Here is a 24,272-nt window from a genome sequence, read left to right as displayed (position 1 = left end):
TCAATAACGATCGTCCTTAAAACGAGAAAAGCATTCTCTTTCCGCGCTCTGTCCAGTGGCATTATCCCCAAACACGACGCAAATGTTTCTGGATGCCTCCGCTGCTGTCAGCCCTGTATTGAACTCAAGCAGAAGAATATGTTGGAAACATTCCGAATGTTGCACTTGGCACTCCATTTTCTAGTTTCCACAGACAAAAAGAAAATATATAAACTCGAAAAGCAAAAGGGAACTTCAAATAGAAATGACAATCAATAAATAAATCAACAAGAATACCAGAACAACACACCAAACAGAACTTACGCACCAACCTAATACATAGTACCTCAGCTAGTTTCCTAAGATTACCATTGTTAATCGTTGACATAGGACTAAAACGAAGGGAATTATTTAAGTACAAATTCATTGCGAAACTATTCAGCTTACAGAAAATATCTGACACATTAAATAGTGAGCTACATGATTACTGTTGTAAGTAGACTGTCTATGTAAGTAGGCTGTTCAGGTTTTTATGTTGGTAACGCCACGTAGCGCTCTGTATGAAAATCACTGACTGCGCTGTGCAGTTTGTGGCTGGTTGGCATTTTTGTAATATTCGCTATTGTAGTGTTGGGCAGTTGGATGTGAACAGCGCGTAGCGTTGCGCTGTTGGAGGTGAACCGCCAGCAGTGGTGGATGTGGAGAGAGAGAGAGGGCAGAGTTTTGAGAGCGGACGATCTGGACGTGTGTCCGTCAGAAAACGGACATTTGTAAAACTGGATGTCATGAACTGATATATATATATATATATATATATATATATATATATATATATATATATATAATGACTTTTGAACACTAATAAGGTAAATACATTGTTTGTTCTCCATCAAAATCTTGCATTTGCTAACTATGCCGATCAGTAGTTAGTGCCTTCAGTAGTTAGAATCTTTTATTTAGCTGGCAGTATTGGCGCACACTGTATTGCAGTAGTTCGAGTAACGAAGATATTTGTGAGGTAAGTGATTCATGATAGGTATAGCTTATTGTTAGTCAGGACTATTCTTTTATAGGGATTTTTGAAAGTCAGATTACGTTGCGCTAAAAAAATATTCTGTGTCAGTTTAGTGTTGATCAGAATAAGTAAAGAGAGAGATGTCTCAGTACGTTCAATTTTGCTCAGCTGTTTGAAAATCAATTAACGTAGAGGTTTATCAGTGCAGTCATTTATAAATTTTTCTAAGGGGATGTTTCACTGTATACTAATAAAATTATTGTTCTTTTTAGAACAATTCTTATGATTGTTCATTATTTAGTGTGTCATATTTCATCTAAGCTAAATAGTTTTGCATATAATTTTTAGATAAATAATTTCTCTCGTTTGAGTTCTAAATCAAACATTAACGATTGTCTTCTTTGAAAGCCAATTGAAATTTCACAGTTACACATACTTCTATTTGTGCCTGACGAAGGCGTAACAACTGAAAACTGGTCTGTAGGACAATAAATATTTCTTGCTCCACCTATAGGATTCGATACTGCACTCCATTTTCTAGTTTCCACAGCTCCACTCATCAAGTCCAGTGACAAAAAGAAAATATATAAACTCAAATAGCAAAAGTGAACTTCAAATAAAAAATGACAATCAATAAATAAACCCATAGCAACCGGAATACCAACACGCAAAACAAAAAGTCTGTGAACTTACGCACCAACCTAATACATAGTACCTCAGCTATTTTCCAAAGATTAGCACCACTGCGCTAGTATGCTCTAAGATCTTGGCTACTATTGCTTGTCCTGACATGGGAGTGTTGTAGTTTAATAAGGAACACGGGCCACGGTTCCAGATACTATTGGCAGGGTGGGGTAACCACGCTAGAATAATCTTTTTGACATGTAATGTAATATTAAATCCCATAGCCTTTCGCCTCCTGTGACGCCGTCCCCCTCCCCTCTCCCCCCCTCCCCACACCTCTCACCATCTTCCTCCACTACGCGAGGCCTGCTTTCCCCTTTCCGCCTAGCCTTCGCAATTCTGCCTGCCGGAGCCCGATATTCTCGGAATGGCTAATAAAAGCCCCACTTCTGCGCCGCGTCTGGCTCGCGCCATAATAATTTGTTAAATTGCGTCGACCTCGCGGGAAAAATCGTCTGGATGATTGGCTGCAACTGTCGTGAATGGGCAACTTGAGCCGCTAACACATAGTTTGCTAAGAATTACAGCGCTCGCAACATCGTATCTCTGCGTTGTTTTGCACTAATCGTCCACTTGACGTTTTTACTACGTGAAGTTGCTTCTTTCACGCGTTAAAGACGGCAGACAACTGAGATGTTTATCGCCCACTGTCGGATAGGAGTACAGTTTCACTCATTGTACACATACTAATTATTCACAAGCAATCCCAACAGATGTCACGTTAAATTGTCAGAACATCGGAAATGTCGTTACATGTATTTTTCTTCATATTTCAAAGCTGGCAGTGTTCAACACCAAGTAATCAGGTATTTGTACAATACACAAGTTCTGCGATTACAGAATGCAGATTCCTTCTCGTCTGGAATGTTATTGGAATTTTCTAATTTCTTTTGACTAGAAATATTAACGCTTGTATCATCTGTAAATGGTCGTAGCGCGCCATTAATGACTTCTTAGCTTTTATTTCCTTATTACTGTAGTTGCTTACCTATGATTAAGTGACCATCTTCTATGTAGTATTTCGTAGTATTTCACATCTGCCAGTATTGAAATTGCTGTTCCTTCCTGTTACCATGACATCTTTTTTGACACGGAAACTGGACACTCACAAAACAACATGGTCTGAACTGTAGTCGAATTGTCTCTCAGTTACGCTAATTTTATTTTTTCACAGTAGCTTAGAATAATCTAACGTTGGAAGGAACATTTATCACGAATGGAAAGACCATTGAGGTAAACAAAGTGTTTTACAATATCGTTTACAAGTACTTCACATATCGTATATTTCCGAGAGACGTTTTCATTGTGTATCCGACATTGAAGATCTCCACTCGAGTGACGTAGTGAATAATTACTCATGTTGCCGTCAATTTTTGTGTCCATGTTTCGTTATAGTTCTTAGTAAGTCAAATCGTGATTATAATGCACTAATCAATTACAGCGGCACAGTTGATCAGCTTACTTCTGTTGCTATCAACTTATTTCTTTTGTACTTACCTTAACAGTACGCGTACTGTTCTGCATCGTTTTGTAACATCACGTCCCAAACTCTTTTTTCCCGTATTCCAACAATGATCGTATTCAGTTCAAGACAACGTATTTTAGGTATTTTAAAATTATTTCTGAACTGCTGTAGTACGGCCTATGTACCCCTCTGTATATTTATTTCTACATCTACATCTACATCTACATTTATACTCCGCAAGCCACCCAACGGTGTGTGGCGGAGGGCACTTTACGTGCCACTGTCATTACCTCCCTTTCCTGTTCCAGTCGCGTATGGTTCGCGGTAAGAACGACTGTCTGAAAGCCTCCGTGCGCGCTCTAATCTCTCTAATTTTACATTCGTGATCTCCTCGGGAGGCATAAGTAGGGGGAAGCAATATATTCGATACCTCATCCAGAAACGCACCCTCTCGAAACCTGGCGAGCAATCTACACCGCGATGCAGAGCGCCTCTCTTGCAGAGTCTGCCACTTGAGTTTATTAAACATCTCCGTAACGCTATCACGGTTACCAAATAATCCTGTGACGAAACGCGCCGCTCTTCTTTGGATCTTCTCTATCTCCTCCATCAAACCGATCTGGTACGGATCCCACACTGATGAGCAATACTCAAGTATAGGTCGAACGAGTGTTTTGTAAGCCACCTCCTTTGTTGATGGACTACATTTTCTAAGCACTCTCCCAATGAATCTCAACCTGGTACCCGCCTTACCAACAATTAATTTTATATGATCATTCCACTTCAAATCGTTCCGCACGCAAACTCCCAGATATTTTACAGAAGTAACTGCTACCAGTGTTTGTTCCGCTATCATATAATCATACAATAAAGGATCCTTCTTTCTATGTATTCGCAATACATTACATTTATTCAACCTGATGTGATTAGGACCACCAGGAACTCGTATCGGACAAGTTTTCACACACAAAGCAGTTTCTTACGTCACAGTTACATAAGACATAACAATTTTAATACGTATAACAAGTAGTATTAAAATGATTTGAGTATCTATAGTGATGTTGTGAGTAAATAATACTGACTACGAACTAATGTAGTTAATACTGGCAGTGCTTCTACTACTGGCACAGCTGCCAATAATAATAATAATAATCAAAATTCGTCATTACAATTCTGTAATCAATCCTGAGGTGCTATATGCCTGCGAGACTCAGACGCTACACGCCAAGGCCGACCTAGGACAGTGACGGAAAATTGGCACTGACAAATAAGGACAACTGCAAGGTACTGGCACAGTATTTCTCAGAACTTCTGAATTGCCCAGGACCCACAGAGAGATCCCAAGAGGAAGAACCGACAAAGAAGCGCACAGGCTCACTACCCCCGACACAAGATGACGTCCACAGTCACATCCTCAAACTCAAAAACAACAGAACATCTGGTGAAGACGGTCGAATTACTAAGAAACCTCGGACCAGACTCACTGAGAGAACTCACACAGATTATCACAGACATCTGGACATCAGAAAAGCTGCCAGATGACTGGAAATGCGCACTGATTCATCCAGTACATAAAAAAGGCGACCGCACAGACGTAAACAATTACAGGAGCATTTCCCTACTACAAGTCACGTACAAGATATTTTCAGCATGCCTACTCAAAAGGACACAGGACCAGCTGGAGCACAAGATCTTCGAGTATCAGGCGGGCTTCCCACTTGGTCGCTCCTCCGCAGAACAAATCCTCAGTTTGAAGATACGCTGACAATCAAAGCCCTCACAAATACGCCAGTCGTATGCACTTTCGTTAACTATAAGAAAGCGTATGACTCCGTTGACCGTCAGTCATTGTTTACGAACAACGTTTGGACAACAAGACACTGCGACTGATCAAAGAGACACTGACAAAAACAACAGCAAAAGTGAAATTTAAGGGGGAAATCTCTGAACCCTTTGAGATCAGGACAGGCGTGCGTCAAGTTGATGGTCCCACGCCATTCCTCTTCAATCTAGTGTTGGACGAAGTCATTAAGGAATGGGAGAAAGAGCCGAATTTACGAGGATACCGGAAGCCAGTACGACTAGGACGACCCAAAGATGAACTGGAAGTTGGTTGTTTAGCCTTCGCTGACGACCTGGCAGTACTCGCAGGCAACGAAACCACAGCAATCAGACAGGTTGACGTACTCAGCGAGTGCGCAGAAAAAGTAGGGCTACAGATCTCCTTCCAAAAAACAGAGTTCCTCTGCATGAAATTCAACATACTGAATTTAAACACAAAAGATGACAAGATCAACAGAGTAACACATTTTAAATACCTAGGGGAAGTGCTCGAACCGACAGGCAAGGAGAAAATCAAGCAGAACACAAGGTTACTGAAGATGAAGCGAATGTTATACAAAACACAGGCTATCTACAACAAAAAATGTCTGTCCATCTCCATCAAAATTCGTCAGTACAATTCTGTAATCATACCTGAGGTTCTATACGCCTGCGAGACAATGACGCTACACACTAAGGGCGACCTAGAGAAGATCCTCACAGAGGAAAGAAAAATTATCAGGTAAATTACTGTACCAAAACTCACAGACGAAGGCTACACGCTTCATTCCAGAGACACCACAGGGACGTTGTCCAGCGGACATCACAAGAAGGCGACTAAAATTTTACGGTCACATGAGGAGACTCCCAGAGACCAGACTCACGAACAGAATACTCAGATACATACAGAGGCTCAAACCCACTACACCTTGTATGGCACAAGTCAAAAGTAAGGTGGAAGTAATGTCAGAGAAGGCAGAACCTAAAGCCCAAAGTTCAAAGTGGACCGAAGAAAGGAAAAGGGTCTTTAGCGAACGAATGAAAGAGTACTGGAAGAACAGGAAGAAAAAGAAGTCATAAATGCTTCACGTGGTCTGATAAAGGCCTGTAACATATGTGATAATAATAATAATAGTAATAATAATAATAATAATAATAATGACAGTAATAACAATAAGTGATACTTACATATATAAGAAGAATTTATAGGTGTACAAAATAGACTTGCGCTATCTGGTTGTGAACTTTAGTGTCTCTCTAAATGAGTCAGATGTGCACAACATATTAGTCACGTCAGTAGTTGCTACTCATGTAGCTGGTTCTGTGTGGAGAGTACACAAGAATTTTTTTAGATTAGGCGACTCTCCATCCAGTCCAGATTATGATAGCTGTACGACATCCTGAAGTAACGGTATAAAATCCAAAAGTACGCCTCCCTCCCCCCTCCCCCCCCCCCTACAGCAAAGCGTATTAAAATTCGAGTCGTTAACTGCCGAAGTAATAGGGTGACAAAATTTGAAGCGTTACTAAAAATCAGTGGTGCTCACATAATACTAGGTATACGAATCTGATTAAATCCCGAAATAGAAAGAGATAGCAGTGAGATTATTTGTGGAAGTTTAAGCGTCTATCGATAGACTAGGGTAATGGAAAATGGGAGTGGTGTATTTGTCGCAGTAGAGGAAACTCAAATCCACCGAAATAGAAACTGAAGCTGTTTGCGAGATTGTCTGGGCAGGGTTTAGTACCAACAGTGGTCATAAACGTCAAATCGACCACCGGAGTTACACATATATACAACCGAAAACTTGAGATAAAATCTCAGTTCGCTACTACGTACGTTTCACAAACATTCTATAACCACTGAGCGATGTGGCGCAGTGGTTAGCACGCTGGACTCGCATCCAGAAGGCCGACGGTTCAAATCCAGTTTTAGGTTTGCCATGATTTTCCTAAGACACTGCAGGCAAATTCCGGAACGATTCCTTTGAAAAGGACATCGTCGATTCCTTTCCCCATCCTTTCACAAGCCGAGCTTGTACTCCATCTCAAACGACATCGAAATCGATGGGACGTTAAACTCTTTTTTACTTGCTTCATATTGCAGTCAACGGAGATGTTTTTAATCATGCAACAGTCAACTGAGATAATTACAGTTTTGTTAGTAGTGAGCATTACAAGACATCCAGCGACCATCACTAAAATGATTTCTCTAGTATCAGTGACCATGAGGCAACTATAGAGACAATGGTAACCAAAGAACGTACGTAATCAGAGGAAGTATAACAAAAACAGAAATACCGAAATCCGTTTACAAATGTTCGTTTTTTAAATTCTTGTACCACCGCAAGGATGAACGAAATAGATATTTGTATCAGTTGCGTTGCGAAGCAGTTTCAGTCGTTAAACTAAACTACGTTCCAGGGCCTGATGGGATCACTGTCAGATTCAATACCAAATTTCCAGCTGAGTTTGCTTTCTTTTTTCCTTAATATAGCTTAGATCATTCGAACTAAAAATCATGTCCAGTGGTTGAAAGAAAGCACAGGTCACATCGGTCTATAAGGAGGACAGCTGAAACTATTCACAAAACCACCGTACAATATCCTTGACAGTCATTTATTGTAAAATCTTAGAACATATTTAAGGTCGGCCGACCGCTGTGGCCGAGCGGTTCTAGGCGCTTCAGTCCGGAACCGCGCTGCTGCTACGTTCGCAGGTTCGAATCCTGCCTCGGGCATGGATGTGTGTGATGTCGTCAGATTTAAGTAGTTCTAAGTCTAGGGGACTGATGACATCAGATGTTAAGTCCCATAGTGCTCAGAGCCATTTGAACCATTTGAACTTAAGCTTAGGTGTAATAAAGTATCCCGGACAGAATGACCTCTTCCATGCCAACCAGCACGTATTCTGAAATCATCGATCGTATCAAACCGAACTCGTATTTTTCCCACAAGGTAACCTAAAAGCCACGAATCAAGTCAGGGAGGTAGATGCAGTATTTCTTTCCTTCCGAACAGCATTTGACTTAGTACCACGTATTCGCTTATTATCGAAAATTTCGATCGTATGGGGTATCAAGCGAGGTTTGTGACTTGATTCAAGATTTCTTTCCAGGGATGACGCAGGATTTTATCTTGGATGGAAAGCTATCGACAGATGTAGAAGTAACTTCAGGGGTACCGAGGTGGAGAGTTTTGACAGCACTACCGTTCGTGTTCTGTATAAATGATCTGGCAGACAATATTAGTACTAACGCCAGGCTTTTTGCAGATAACGCTGTTATCTACAATGAACGCCTAACTGAAAAATTTACAATATTTTCAAACAGATCTTCATAAGATTTCAAATTGATGCAAAGATTGGCAATTCGTTGTAAATGTTCAGGTATACAAAAATTTTACACTTCACGAAATGAAAAAAAATGACAACTGTATCAGTAAGTGACAGCTGGAATAGGTCAACTAATATAAATAACCGAGTGTAACAATTTGTAAGGATATGAATTCGTACTACCACTCAGTGTCAGTGGTAAGTGAAGCAGGTGGTAGACTTCGGTTCCTTGGTAGAATGATAGGAAAATGAAACCAGCCTTCAAGGGAGACTGCTTACAAAACACTAGTGTAACTCGTCTTAGAATACTTCTCAGGTGTGTGGGACCTGTATCAGACAGGTCTAATAGGAGATATTGAAGGTATACAAAGAAGGACGACACGAGTCTTCACAGGTTTACAAACAACCTTATAGGTCCGGCTACCACAGCTAAAAAACTTTTACGTATTGTGAAGGACAATCAAGCAATTTAAAATCAGATATAGTAAAACAATCTACATTACACTGAGTGAAAGCCCAAATCCGCAATAGTGTTTATCGTGTTTTCACTGTGAAATCAAATAAACAGTACGCTGTTCGAGCTTGGAATGATAGGGAATTATTGTGAAAGTGGTTCGATCAACCCTGTGCCAGGCGCTTAAGTGTGGTTTGCAGAGTATCCATGTAGATGTAGATGACTAGTGAGTAGGGTGACGTTTACTGCTTTCGTGGCGAATACTTCCGTCTACGTATGGCTTGTGTACCTTTATCTGAGATAGTAAACTATTTTCGTATACAGAGGATAAAGCAGCAGCCACTGAAACTATTTTTGGAGCCAACAAACGTTTTTACACTCTCGATAAAAGTGAATGCAGGGTCGCGGCCCTCATTTTCACAAAGAATTTCGTTAAATAATATTCTGTAACAGTTTTCCTCTGTTATTCTTTTTTGGAAAAACATACTAGATCGACAAGAAGTGCACTGGTTAGCGCCACTAACGACAAAAAAATCCGTCTGTGAAGTACATAAAATTCTATTCCAATAAAAAGTAATATTACACGTAGATCTATGGAAGGTAAACACGTAAATATAAACAATTACTACCAAACATAACGGTATAAAGAAGAGCTATACAAAGAAGTCCACGACACTTCCTCGAACACCACCAACAGTGCATGAAATATCAGCCCGTGTCGTGAATACGTGGCAAAATTACTGTGCTGTGATTCTCGTGCCACCTAGTGAAACTTCAGCCAACAGTTAGTTCGTTAGTTGTGAGAACTACCGCCCCTGAGCGGTAAACTGAGAAAAATATGTGGTTAGACTCAGTGACCTCCGCCATTTCGACGCGGCTATGCATGTTGTAGGTTATTATGATGCCGCCGTTCAAAGTGTTAATTGTAGACAGGAATGTCTAGTCCATAAATAAAAGCAGCAATTGTGAGTCCGTACGTAGCTATTTGAAGGCGCATCATGGATTGCGACATCATGTGCTGTCCTGCACCGAAGGTAAAAAAGGCGGAACGAAAACGCACGAAACGTAACTAGGCCCAGATTGGAGCCAATGGATTTGTTGATACTTTTCGTGATAATTTTTCTGTTGGCCGCTTCCTGTCTTATTGTTGCGCAGACATATTATAGCAACTATAACCACTGGAAAATCCGCTCGGGCTGTTTTTCTAATTCTGACTTTTAATTTAGAAGTTTAAACTTTTTTCCTTAACGAATTCTAAAATTCGTTTGTTCCCTGATATTAGGCAGATAGTGCGGACGACCACGGCCGCTGATCTGACCTTCGAGTATTTGATGCACGTTCCAGATTCGTCACTTTTTTAACAGCAGGACCTGACAATCAATAAAATGAACCTGAACCGGAATTAGGCGTTGTGGACTTCAGCTAATCGGTCGGTGGATGTGTTCTGAGGTATCACATACAATAATTATATGCCGGGATGAGAAGTGTTTAGTGGACAGAAATAACAGTTTGTTTTATGAACGTAGGAGGCCAGTGTCCACAGCTGCCGTTAGGTATTTTGTGCATGGGAGTTGCGAAGAGTGAGCCTTTCTGAAGTATTGTTTCCCCATACCTCGCACAGACGCCTGATCAAAACGAAAGGCCATATACGGCCTACACGTAGGTACGAACAGCAGCAATCGGAAAGTTTTTAATAATATATATACAGAGGGCGATGGATAAAATTGCGGTTCTCGCATCTCTTGATCAACATCTTCTTCTGCATGACTACCCTGCAATTCACACTTAAGTGTCTGGCAAAGGGTTCTTCGAACCACTGTCAGACTATTTCTCTGCCGTTCCACTCTCTCACTGCGGGTGGGAAAAATGAACGCTCAGGTCTTTCTGTAGGAGCTTTGGTTTCTTTTATTTTATTATGATGATCATTTCTCCCTATGTAGACAGAAGACAGTAAAATGTTTTCTCATTCGAAGGAGAAAGTTGGTAATTGAAATTTTGTAAAAAGATCTCGCACAACGAAAAACAGCTTTGTTTCAATGATTGGCACTTGAACTTGTTACCACATCCGTGACATTCTCCCCTCTCTTTCACGATAATACAAAACGAGCTGCCCTTCTTTGGACTTTTCCGATATCCTCCGTCAATCCTGACTGGTAAGTATCCCATATAGCACAGCAGTACTCTAGCAGAGGGTGGTCAAGTGTAGTATAGGTTATTTCTTTATTAGACCTGTAGCATCTTCTAAGTGTTCTGCCAATAAAAGTCTTTGCTTATTCTTCCCCACCGCATTATAAATGTCATCGTTCCAGTTTAAGTTGTTCATAATTGTAATGCCTAGGGATTTATCTAATTGGCAGCCTTTAAATTTGTGTAACGGAAATGTAACTGATATCTTTTAGCACTCATTCACACTTTTCCTTATTGAGAGAAAATTACTACTTGTCAAACCATATACACTCCTGGAAATTGAAATAAGAACACCGTGAATTCATTGTCCCAGGAAGGGGAAACTTTATTGACACATTCCTGGGGTCAGATACATCACATGATCACACTGACAGACCACAGGCACATAGACACAGGCAACAGAGCATGCACAATGTCGGCACTAGTACAGTGTATATCCACCTTTCGCAGCGATGCAGGCTGCTATTCTCCCATGGAGACGATCGTAGAGATGCTGGATGTAGTCCTGTGGAACGGCTTGCCATGCCATTTCCACCTGGCGCCTCAGTTGGACCAGCGTTCGTGCTGGACGTGCAGACCGCGTGAGACGACGCTTCATCCTGTCCCAAACATGCTCAATGGGGGACAGATCCGGAGATCTTGCTGGCCAGGGTAGTTGACTTACACCTTCTAGAGCACGTTGGGTGGCACGGGATACATGTGGACGTGCATTGTCCTGTTGGAACAGCAAGTTCCCTTGCCGGTCTAGGAATGGTAGAACGATGGGTTCGATAACGGTTTGGATGTACCGTGCACTATTCAGTGTCCCCTCGACGATCACCAGTGGTGTACGGCCAGTGTAGGAGATCGCTCCCCACACCATGATGCCGGGTGTTGGCCCTGTGTGCCTCGGTCGTATGCAGTCCTGATTGTGGCGCTCACCTGCACGGCGCCAAACACGCATACGACCATCATTGGCACCAAGGCAGAAGCGACTCTCATCGCTGAAGACGACACGTCTCCATTCGTCCCTCCATTCACGCCTGTCGCGACACCACTGGAGGCGGGCTGCACGATGTTGGGGCGTGAGCGGAAGACGGCCTAACGGTGTGCGGGACCGTAGCCCAGCTTCATGGAGACGGTTGCGAATGGTCCTCGCCGATACCCCAGGAGCAACAGTGTCCCTAATTTGCTGGGAAGTGGCGGTGCGGTCCCCTACGGCACTGCGTAGGATCCTACGGTCTTGGCGTGCATCCGTGCGTCGCTGCGGTCCGGTCCCAGGTCGACGGGCACGTGCACCTTCCGCCGACCACTGGCGACAACATCGATGTACTGTGGAGACCACACGCCCCACGTGTTGAGCAATTCGGCGGTACGTCCACCCGGCCTCCCGCATGCCCACTATACGCCCTCGCTCAAAGTCCGTCAACTGCACATACGGTTCACGTCCACGCTGTCGCGGCATGCTACCAGTGTTAAAGACTGCGATGGAGCTCCGTATGCCACGGCAAACTGGCTGACACTGACGGCGGCGGTGCACAAATGCTGCGCAGCTAGCGCCATTCGACGGCCAACACCGCGGTTCCTGGTGTGTCCGCTGTGCCGTGCGTGTGATCATTGCTTGTACAGCCCTCTCGCAGTGTCCGGAGCAAGTATGGTGGGTCTGACACACCGGTGTCAATGTGTTCTTTTAACATTTCCAGGAGTGTATATATCATGTTCAAGTCATTTTGAAACTGGTTTTGATCTTCTGATGGCTTTACTAGATGGTAAATGACAGCATCATCCGCAAACAATCTAAGAGGGCTGCTCAGATTGTCTCCTAAAGCGTTTACGTAGGTTAGAAATAGCAGAGGGCCTATAACACTTCCTTCGAGAACGACGAATATCAATACTGTTTCACTCGACGATTTTCCGCCGGTTACTACGTACTGTAATCTTTCGTCAGGAAATGACCAATCCGGTGGCACGCGTGAAGCGGTACTCCATAGGTACCCAACTTCATTACAAGTCCTTTGTGAGGAACGGCGTCAAAAGCTTTCCGGAAATCTAAAAATAAACAATCAATTTGAGATCACTCATTACTTCATTCGAATAAATAGCTAGTTGTGTTTCACAAGAACGATATTTTCTGAATCCGTGCTGAGTGTGTGGCAGCAGATCGTTACGTTCGAGATAATTCATAACGTTAATTCAGCGATATATGTTCCAAATTCTTATTGCAAATCAACGTTTGTGATGTGGGTCTGTAATTCAGCGGATTACTCCAGTTTACTTCCTTGAGTATTGATGTGACCTGTGAAACTTTCCAGTCTCTGGGTATGGAACTTTCCTCGACAGAGCGGATGTATACGATTGCTATGTATGGGGCTATGGTTTTAGCATATTCTTAAATAAAGCTTATTGTTATTGCTATCTCGACTGGAAGACTTGCCTTTATTCAGTGCTTCACTACACCAAGGATATCTACATCGACCTTAGCAGACAGATATTTTCGATTTGAGTTCTGGAATATTTACTTCGTCTGCTTTCGTGAAAGAGAGTAGGAAATCTGTTTAATAACTCCGCTTTAGTGGTGCCGTCAATGGTAATATCGAAAGGTATAGGGTGTCCCACGAGGAATGGTCAATAGTCAAGGATATGACAGAACCGAAAATTCAAAGCAAAAAGGTCTAGTAAACATGCACCCTAAAACGCATATCTTATGAACTATGAGTACTTCTTCATCCTGAACACCCTGAAACAAATCTCTGCTTTTTTTTGTTTCCATAATTTATAAAGAGGTAAAATGGACCAAAACAAGAAAACATTCCTCTAAGATGTGTACCTTAAGAGCTATGAGCATTGGTTCAGTAGAAGAGACGTGTCCCGCGGTATCGTAGATGTATAAGTGCCCATAGCTCTTAAGACATGCATTTAAGAGAGTATGTTTACTGCACGTTTTTACTTGTTAGGCCATACTAGCAGTGGGCTTGCAGTAAAAGAGATTTTTTCACAGTATCGGAGATGAAGTGCTCATAGCATATGAGGTATGCTGTTTAGAGCTCATGTTTAGTAGAATTGATTGCTTCGAATGATAATTTCTAGAGAGTTGTAACCAAAGGAACAGGAACTGCTTATTGGCCAACTCTCATTCGCTCTTTGCAGTCCAGAGGGAAAGACTCCTTGCATCTCTAGAGCTCCGCATGACGAGGGCGTGGCCGCGGTACAGTCTGAGAGTGCGAACGGCGGGTTGTGGAGATACTTTTACAATTTTTTTGCAGTTACTTTCAGAATTTTTACTTTGATGTTTCATGGCTAATGGTAGTTTCTCAGTGCTCTTTGAAACTTATGTTGTAAATAAGGATCAGTCAAAGGAAAACCGAACACCCACCACAGTGGGGCCGTGGAATGGTTCAATTCAAACGCAGTTATCACAGGTATTGAGATATTTTTCCTGCTGGGAGTCGAGATGATCAGTTCCTGTTTCATAGAATGTAGTCGGCCGCTAACGGATCACCAACCGCACCCACTCTTGCGCTTCCTCGTTCGACTGAAACTGAGATCCACCCATTTCTTTCTTCAGGAATCCAGACAAGTGAAAATAACACGGTGAAAGATGAGGGTTGTACGGACGACGTTGCAATGTTTCTCAACCAAACCGCTGAAGTGGAACCTTCGTCCGATTGGTAGTGTCGAGGTGGGCGTTATCGGTCAACAAGGTGATTCCATCCAACAACATCCCTCCTTGTTTTGACTTTATGGCACGTCGCAGTCTCTGCAAAGTGCTTTCATTGTGCTGCTCACTGATTGTGGTTCCACGCTCGAGCAACTCGACAAACAGAGCGCCATTGCAGTCGCAGAAAGTTATAATGAACTTACTAGAATTTGTGTGAACAGATTTTGATTTCTTTTGCGGGAGAGATGTGGGATGTTTCCTGTCTGTTGACTTTACCGTTTGCCCTCGGGTTGTCGGACTGCTGCCCGAGGCAGGATTCGAACCTGCGACCATAGCGGTCGCGCAGTTCCGGACTGAAGCACCTAGAACCGGTTGGCCACTCCGGCCGGCTATGGGAGTTCAGATAACATTTCTCTGATATAAGTAAAGGTCATACTTTCATGGTTTTATAGTTACTTATTGTCTTGCACCGTGGTATGATTCTGGGGATTAAGTGATGAGTTAATTAAATTTTTACAGACGCTTGATGTATTATTTCGGAACATTTGTTTATCATGTTTTTCTGTATGCTCTAGTAGTTCCAGTTATAGTATGTTAAAAATTAGTTGCGACTTTTTACATTTGGCTGACCTGAGGGGGACGTGGCGCCGTTGCCCAGGTAACACCAATGGCGAGCCGGCTTCCCCTACCACGCCGCCAGTGGTTCGGCTGGTAAAGCGCTCCTATTGCGTGATAACGCCCGTCTCCACACTACCAATCGGACGAAGACTATGCTTCTGAGATTTGATTGGGAAAAACTGCAGTATCCTCCGTGTGATTTTCACATCTTCGGCGTCTGAAGAAAGAGATGCGTCGACTCGGTTTCAGTTAGAGGAGGAGGTGCAAGTATGGGTGCGGTCGCGGATCCCTCAGCTGTCCACTGCGTTCTATGAGACAGGAATTGATCGTCTCGCCTTCAATTGGGAAAAAGTCTCAATGCGTGTGGCGATTACTTTTGACTGAATTTTCCCATGCCGAGAAATCGGAAGGAGCGATCTATTTCACTTAGTAAAAAAAATAAAAAAAAAACTTCCTGTAGCCAAGGTCGCATAAATTCTTCTTTCTTTGCGCCTACTGATTTCAACAGATTTGTAATGGAGCCATTCGACCGTCCCGTTGTGGCGCACGTCGGTTTTCATTTGACTGTCCGTCACAGAATCACGCTTACTAATTTAGTGCCTCACTTTATAGGTTTACAATGTGCCAAGAGAATCATGCACAATAAATAAATTTTAATCAGCTGCATTCTAGATTAGTATGTGGTTATTCTGGGTGTGTCCCTGTGGCGACCATATATTTCAGTGTCCATTTAGTTTATACAGTGACATTTCTCCTCTCTGAATTGATTATCTTTAGCCTCAGGTCTATTGTAGCCCCCTAAAAAGAGCACAAACCCTAAAAGAGCGTTCATATCAATTACAGTTATCTTAAAATCGCATCCATTTCAGTTAAGTTATCGACTAAATAAAGACCTTCCAGCATCAGGGTCGAGTCATGGATATCGCATTGCGCTGCAGTGTGGCAACGGTTCACCCAGTGGAACCTCATCTCGTGTAGTTGCAAATTAAGTTGTGCAACCTTATTTACACGCAGCGTGTCAGGTACTAAATTTACACGCGTCCTGGAACTGCCAGAATGGCGGCGAATATTTCTCGGAGGTTAGCACCGGCGTGCCTATACAAGGACTTGAGGGCCGCGGTGGGACGCATCGGCCGCGCAGCTATCTGGGTCGCGACGAACAGTTATAACGATTCCGGCGAATGCACGCCGCGCCACGCACCTCGAGCCGGCGGCTCCCACGCGCGACGGAGACCCTCTCTCGCAGCTGGAGAGCGGCTGCGCGGAGATCTGCTCCAGCACACCGCGGCACGCCCACAGCGTCACCGCCGTAGCTCTCGGAAGAACCTCGCTAACACAGATTCCCGATCCATTACATACAAGGGTGGTTGGATTCGTCTGGTAAAAAAACCGTAGTCTCCTCTGAGGTATACGAGGTGCGGCTAGAAAAACACCGGACTGATGCTGGAAAAAACATTTATTTACAATTATTTACAATTTCATGTTATCTCCTTCAATGCACTCTCCTCCTCGGTCTCGACACCGCCCCATACGAATTTTCCACTGTTCATAGCAATGCTGCAGATCATTTTCGGTAAGTCCATACATTACTTCCGTCGCTTTTTCTTTTACTGCTTCAACAGTCTCAAATCTAGTTCCTTTCAAAGCTGACTTGACTTTAGGGAAAAGAAAAAAGTCACAGGGGGCCAAATCAGGTGAGTAGGGTGGATGATCTAAGATGGGAATGTTGTGTTTTGCCAAAAACGTCTTCACTGACAACGCACTGTGAGCTGGGGCATTGTCTTGGTGAAAGATCCATGACCTTTTCCTCCACAAATCGTTCCGTTTTCTCCATACTCGCTCACGTAGGGTAGCCAGGACGCTAATGTAGTAATGCTGAGTCACTGTTTGTCCCTCTGGTACGTAATCAATGTGCACAATCCCTTTGATGTCAAAAAAAACAATCATCATTGCCTTGAATTTCGATTTTGACATTCGTGCTTTTTTTTGTCGTGGAGAACCAGGAGTTTTCCAATGCATCGATTGGCGTTTAGTTTCGGGATCGTAAGTAAAAAACCACGATTCATCGCAAGTAATAACATTTTGTAAGAAGGTGGGATCACTTTCAATGTTTTCCAGGATGTCAGAACAAATCATTCTTCGGCGTTCCTTCTGCTCAATTGTGAGACACTTTGGAACCATTTTTGAACACACTTTGTTCATGTTGAAACTTTCATGAAGAATCTGCCTAACACTTTCCTTGTCAACTCCTGTTAACTCAGACACTGCTCTGATTGTTAAACGGCGATCTTGTGGAACAAGTTTACCGATTTTTTCAATTTTTGCATCAGTTTTTGCTGACAATGGTCTGCCAGTGCGAGTGTCATCACTGGTGTCTTCGCGGCCATCTTTAAATCGTTTAAACCACTCAAACACTTGTGTTCTCGATAAACAATCATCGCCGTACACTTGTTGTAACATTACAAACGTTTCACTTGCAGACTTTCCTAGTTTGAAACAAAATTTGATGTTAACACGCTGTTCTTTCTGTACACTCAACATTTTCCGACGCACAGACAAGACGTCAACTACTTAAAACAGACGCCACGGGCAGACTGAGTGCAGGAGGCAGATGAAACTCGAGCAGTAGGCGGAGCGAGAGTCACGTGACAGGCCACGCGACTTTCAGCCTTATTGCATTCGTTTTATTGTTTCACCAGTACTAGTCCGGTTTTTTTCTAGCCACACCTCGTATACACTTGGTCCTTCGATCCTCAAGCTTTTTATCCCATCGGTAAAATAGGTTTTGACGAACTCGGCAAAATACTCACTGACTGCAACTGTCACTTCCTCATATGATGAAAATTTCTTCCCAGCAAACTAGAGTTTCAAGTTACAGAACAGGGAGAAGCCCCTTTGACTAAGTCTGGCGAATAGGGTGGATGAGGATACAGGATTCGCATATTTGCCATTGACTTACTGTTGTATCGAATGGTGCATTATCATGGTGAAAGATCACTTTTTTGTGCAAAGCTTGGTCTACTTTCGGCTAACGTAAGTTTCAAACGATCCGACGCCTACAACGTCACCGCCGTAGCTCTCGGAAGAACCTCGCCAGCACAGATTCCAGATCTATTACATACAGGGGTGGTTGGATTCGTCTGGCAAAAACCGTAGTCTCCTCTGAGGTATGTACACTTGGTCCTTTGATCCTCAAGCTTTTTATCCCATCGGAAAAATAGGTTTTGACGAACTCGGCAAAATACTCGTTGATTGCAACTATCACTTCCTCATACAATGAAAATTTCTTACCGGCAAACCACAGATTCAAGTTACAGAACAGGGAGAAGTCTCTTGTGACTAAGTCTGGCGAATAAAGTGGATGAGGGAATAGGATTCACATATTCGCCATTGACATTACTGATGTATGGAATGGTGCATTTTCATGGTGAAAAATCATTTTTATGTGCCAAGATTCGTCTTTTTTCAGCTAACGTAAGTTTCAAACGATCCGACAATGAAGCGTGATAGTAGGATCAAGTTATGGTTCTGCTTTTTTCAACTAATCTATCAGGATTATTCCCCACGAATTTTTCTCCTGTGTCAACCTCTTCATCTCAGAGTAGCACTTGCAACCTACACCCTCAATTATTTGCTGGATGTATTCCAATCTTTGTCTTCCTCTACAGTTTTTGCCTTCTACAGCTCCATGTAGTACCATTGAAGTCATTCCCTAATGTCTTAACACATGTCGTATCATCCTACGCCTTCTCCTTTTCTGTGTTTTTCACATATTCCCTTCCTCTTCGATTCTGCCCAGAAGTTGCTCATTCCTCACCTTATCAGTACACTTACTTTTTAACATTGGTCTATAGCACCATGTCTCAAATTCTTCGATTCTCTTCTGTTCCGGTTTTCCCATAGTCCAAGTTTCACTATCATACAATGCTGTGCTCTAAACTCACCTTTTCACAAATCTCTGCCTCAATTAAGGGCTATGTTTGATATTAGTAGACTTCTTCTAGCCACGAATACCTTTTTTTCCAGTGCTAGTCTGCTTTTGATGTCTTCAAAATGGTTCAAATGGCTCTGAGCACTATGGGATTTAACTTCTGAGCTCATCAGTCCCCTAGAACTTAGAACTACTTAAACCTAACTAACCTAAGGACATCACACACAGCCATGCCCGAGACAGAATTCGAACCTGCGGCCGTAGTGGTCGCGCGATTCCAAACTGTAGCGCCTAGAACCGCTCGGCCACTCTGAACGGCTTGATGTCTTCCTTGCTCCTTCGGTCATAGCATAGTTTGCTGCCTAGGTAGTAGAAATCCTTAACTTCGTCTACTTCGTTACCGTCAATCCTAATGTTAACTTTCTCGCTGTTCTCATTTCTGCTACTTCCCATTACTTTCGTCTTCCTTCGCTTTACCCTCCATCCATATTCTGTACTCATTAGCCTTTCATTCCACTCAGAAGATCATGTAATTCGTCTTGACTTTTACTCAGGATAGCAATGTCATCAGCGAATCGTATCATTAGTATCCTTTCACCTTGAATTGTAATTCCACTCCTGAACATTTCTTTTATTGTCATCACTGTTTCTTCGATGTACATATCAAACAATAGGGTCGGAAGAGTACATTCCTGTGTCATACCCTTTATAATCCGAGCACTTCGTTCTTGGTCGTCCACTCTTATTATTCCCTCTTGGCTCTTGTACACAATGTATATTACCCGTCTCCCCCTATAGCTTACCTCTATTTTTCTCAAAATTTCGAACGTCTTACACCATTTTACATTGTCGAACGCTTTTCCCAGGTCGACAAATCCTACGAACGCGTCTTGATTTCTCTTTAGTCGTGCTTCCATTATCAGTCTCCGTAATCTCACGAATTTTTTATTCAGTAGTCCTGCATTCACATATAATGGATTTTGTCAATGATTTCCTTTGTGGTGACCTCAATTGGCCGGCTGGGGCGCACTTCGACTTCGGTGCTTGTCCGACAAAGTTTAAAGTCATTTAAACAAAACTAAATGGTCTCCAGTGATGGGGCAGAGTCCACGGGAACTTGATCAATTTTGATTTGATTTGTGCGGCAATTCAACCCTTCAGTCGGCCGTTGTGGCCGAACGGTTCTAAGCACTTCAGTGCGGAACCGCGCTGCTGCTACGGTCGCAGGTTCGAATCCTGCCTCGGGCATGGATGCGTATGATGTCCTAAGGTTAGTTAGGTTTAAGTAGTTTTAAGTCTATGGGACTGATGACCTCAGATGTTAAATCCCATAGTGCTTAGAGCCATTTGAACCATTTGAACCGACCCTTCGAATGAAAAGTGTTTAGTAATAGCACGAAACTCGGTTTCCTCCCCTTTCAATCGCAAGCAACACACTGACCAATTACGACGGCTGCCAACAATGAACTGAACGCTGTACATTGTTGAAATTCTTTAAATGAATCTTAGCGTACTCAAGCTTACCAACTATTAGGACACATTCTTTCATGGAAATTCACCGGACTTATCAAGCCAACCTTGCAGCCTCGTACATCAGATTCGTGTGTGTGCGTGCTTGCGTGCGTGCATATATATATATATATATATATATATATATATATATATATATATATGTGTGTGTGTGTGTGTGTGTGTGTGTGTGTGTGTGTGTGTGTGTGTGTGTTTGCTTGGAACTTAGGGACACTCAACGACAAGGTTATCAGTCCCATTACGCATATTAAAAGAAAGGAATGTGGATAATGTTACGAAACTTTTTATCACACAGAAAGGAGGGAAGCTACGAATATAAAACGACACACATGCACTCACTCCCACCTCACTATCATTCGCTCTCACACGCCTTAAGATAACGGAGAGAGGGTGAAAGGCGCTTCACCTGGTTATTAAAACGAAAGTAAAACTACATAAGAGCTAAAGGAAAGGCACAAGGAAATCTGACTGGTTGGCTACTTAAAAAATTGTTCAAATGGCTCTGAGCACTATGGGACTTAACATATGTGGTCATCAGTCCCCTAGAACTTAGAACTACTTAAACCTAACTAACCTAAGGACATCACACACATCCATGCCCGAGGCAGGATTCGAACCTGCGACCGTAGCAGTGGCTGGCTACTTACAAAAAACATGGTTGAGCCAGCCACTCTGTTAACACGTTAAAACCTCCTCCCAAAAATTTTCGGAAGCAGGTTGGACAAATGACAAAACCTTAAAACTCTGGCCACCGGATTGGTTCAGATGGCTCTGAGCACTATGGGACATAACTTCTGAGGTCATCAGTCCCCTAGAACTTAGAACTACTTAAACCTAACTAACCTAAGGACATCAGAAACATCCATGCCCGAGTCAGGATTCGAATCTAGCTACCGTAGCGCTTGCGCGGTTCCAGACTGTAGCGCCTAGAACCGCTCGGTCACTCCAGCCGGCAGGCCACCGGATTCATGCTCAGCGACTACACACAGCGTTCAGCAAACACTTCAAGGAAATGTAGCGGTACATTGAAAGAGACTTCATTTTCTTTCCGATAGCCGAGCGCTTAGTGCGGCGCTTGTGGGAGAAGGAAACGCCACATCTACAAAGAGGGAAGCATATGGAAGGAAATCGACCGTGCTGTTTCAAAGGAACCATCCCGGCATTTGCCTAATGCAATTTAGGGAAATCATGGAAAACCTAGATGAGGGTGGCCAAAGGCGGGTTTGAACCGCCGTTCTCCCGAATGCGAGTCCAGTGTGCTTAACGACTGCACCGCTTCTGGGATTGGGGGAGCCGAATCGAATACGCTTCGCCGATTAACGACTAGGGCTGACGAGCCGGCTAGCCTGGATGTGATATTTAGGCGGTTTTCCCACATCTGACTGTGTACGAGGACGTGCTGGAAAGTAACGCTTCCGAATTTTTTACGTGAAAAGTCTTAAAGCTTCTTAAATAAGACCACCGTTATTAACATTCTACAACTTTAGCCTTCATGTTTGCGTATTTATTTCTCAATATAGTCACCCTGTCAACGAATACATGTCTGCCAATGAGAGATCAGTTTCGTGATACCGTCAGTGTCAGTTGACTCTGTAACAACCTCATCTCTACTTGCAACGCTTCATCACTATCAAAGTGAAGCCTTCGAAGTTGTTCTTTAAGTTTTGGGAACAGATAAAAATCGAACGAAGCCAAGTCGGGACTGTGGCGGATAGTCAGTGACAGTGATTGTTGTAGATGTTGCAGCACTCGCGTGTGGTCTAGCATTGTAATGCTGAAGAAGCGAGTATTCCATGTGGGGACGAACTGTTCGACTCAGGAACTCACTGTTTCTCGCGCACCGACATAGTCACGTTACAAACCGCCGTATTACACGCTACAATTTGGAGCCCTCTGCTGGCAGAGGACTGCAGATATGTAAACATGTAAGTCGGCTGTTTAGGTTTTTACGTTGGTAACGCCACCTATCGCTCTATATGAAAATCGCTGACTGTGCTGTGTGCAGTCTGTGGCTGGTTGGCATTGTTGGAATATTTGCTATTGTAGCGTTGGACAGTTGGATGTGAACAACGCGTAGCGTTGCGCAGTTGGAGGTTAGCCGCCAGCAGTGGTGGATGTGGTGAGAGAGATGGCAGAGTTTTGAGAGCGGACGATCTGGACGTGTGTCTGTCAGAAAAAGGAAATTTGTAAGACTGGATGTCATGAATTGATATATGTATATATATAATGACTTTTGAACGCTATTAAGATAAATACATTGTTTGTTCTCCATCAAAATGTTTCATTAGCTAACTATGCCTATCAGTAGTTAGTGCCTTCAGTAGTTAGAATCTTTTATTTAGCTGGCAGTATTGGCGTTGGCTGTATTGCAGTAGTTCGAGTAACGAAGATTTTTGTGAGGTAAGTGATTCATGAAAGGTATAGGTTATTGTTAGTCAGGGCTATTCTTTTATGGTGATTACTGAAAGTCAGATTACGTTGCGCTAAAACTATTGAGTGTCAGTTTAGTGTTGATCAGAATTAGTAAAGAGAGAAATGTCTGATTACGTTCAGTTTTGCTCAGCTGTTTGAAAATCAAATAACGTAAGAGGTTTACCAGCACAGTAATTTATATTTTTCCCTAGGGGACGTTTCAGACATAAAGAATAAAGATATAGAATGTTAGTAATCTTCGTTTTGTTTACATAGATTCAAAAAGTTCTCGTAATCTTCGTTTTGTTTACATAGATTCAAAAAGTTCTCATATACAAAGTTCCGAGGCGTTACTTTTCAGCACACCCTCGTAAACATCGGACTGGGACGCACCTGACCTGATGACGCCAGGAAGGACATGAGGCCACTAAATGTCACTAATATTGCTTAAACCCATGAAACAATGCTGACCCCGAAGAGAAACGGGGAAAGGCAAAGGATATGGAGAAGAACAAGAACAGAAGAAGTTCAAAGAGCCTTTATTTATTTATTTATTCCCTTCCGCTTAGGCCACCTATGTCCATCTGCCATATTCTTCTCCTCTCTCTTTGATTGAGCCATCCCTCACTGCATAAATATTTTCACACTGTATTTTATGTTTTAACTGTTCGCACTATGTACAGATATCTATTCTTGAACATCCAAAAGGATAGTGAAAGGTCTCTTTGCAGTTGCAGAAAAAATATTCACATTTTATTACATGCTTCAAGACTTTTCTACAAAACATAGATATGACTCAATTTTATATTTCTTTAGGTACATCATACAAATTCATTTAACTTTCACGTTTAAAGCTAAGTATCTACTGTTCTTGTCACTCTTGCCGTAGTGAGCCACTCGCAATGTGCTGGTCATAATATGTGTCTTCATTTTATTTTTGCTGTTTTCTGGTTTGCACCAGCTTTCAGGATATCCTCCACATTCATCAACACACCACTGATGTGACTCGTCTTCACCTTGAAGTAGTGATCCCGTGTAATGAAGTAAAGGCTTGCTTACACATTATCATCTCAAAATCTCCTACAGGAAAGGGAGAGATATTATTACTAGGGCATACATTACTAAAATGGCTGAAGCCTAAAATATAGCTAATAACCAATGGTAAGATATATCGGATTATTAACCTGAGAGTAAGTTATATGTTGT

Source organism: Schistocerca serialis, chromosome 4, assembly GCF_023864345.2.
Source record: "Schistocerca serialis cubense isolate TAMUIC-IGC-003099 chromosome 4, iqSchSeri2.2, whole genome shotgun sequence".
In the NCBI taxonomy this organism is placed as follows: domain Eukaryota; kingdom Metazoa; phylum Arthropoda; class Insecta; order Orthoptera; family Acrididae; genus Schistocerca; species Schistocerca serialis.
The sequence above is the reverse complement of the archived record's forward strand: the minus strand, read 5'-3'. Positions refer to the sequence as shown.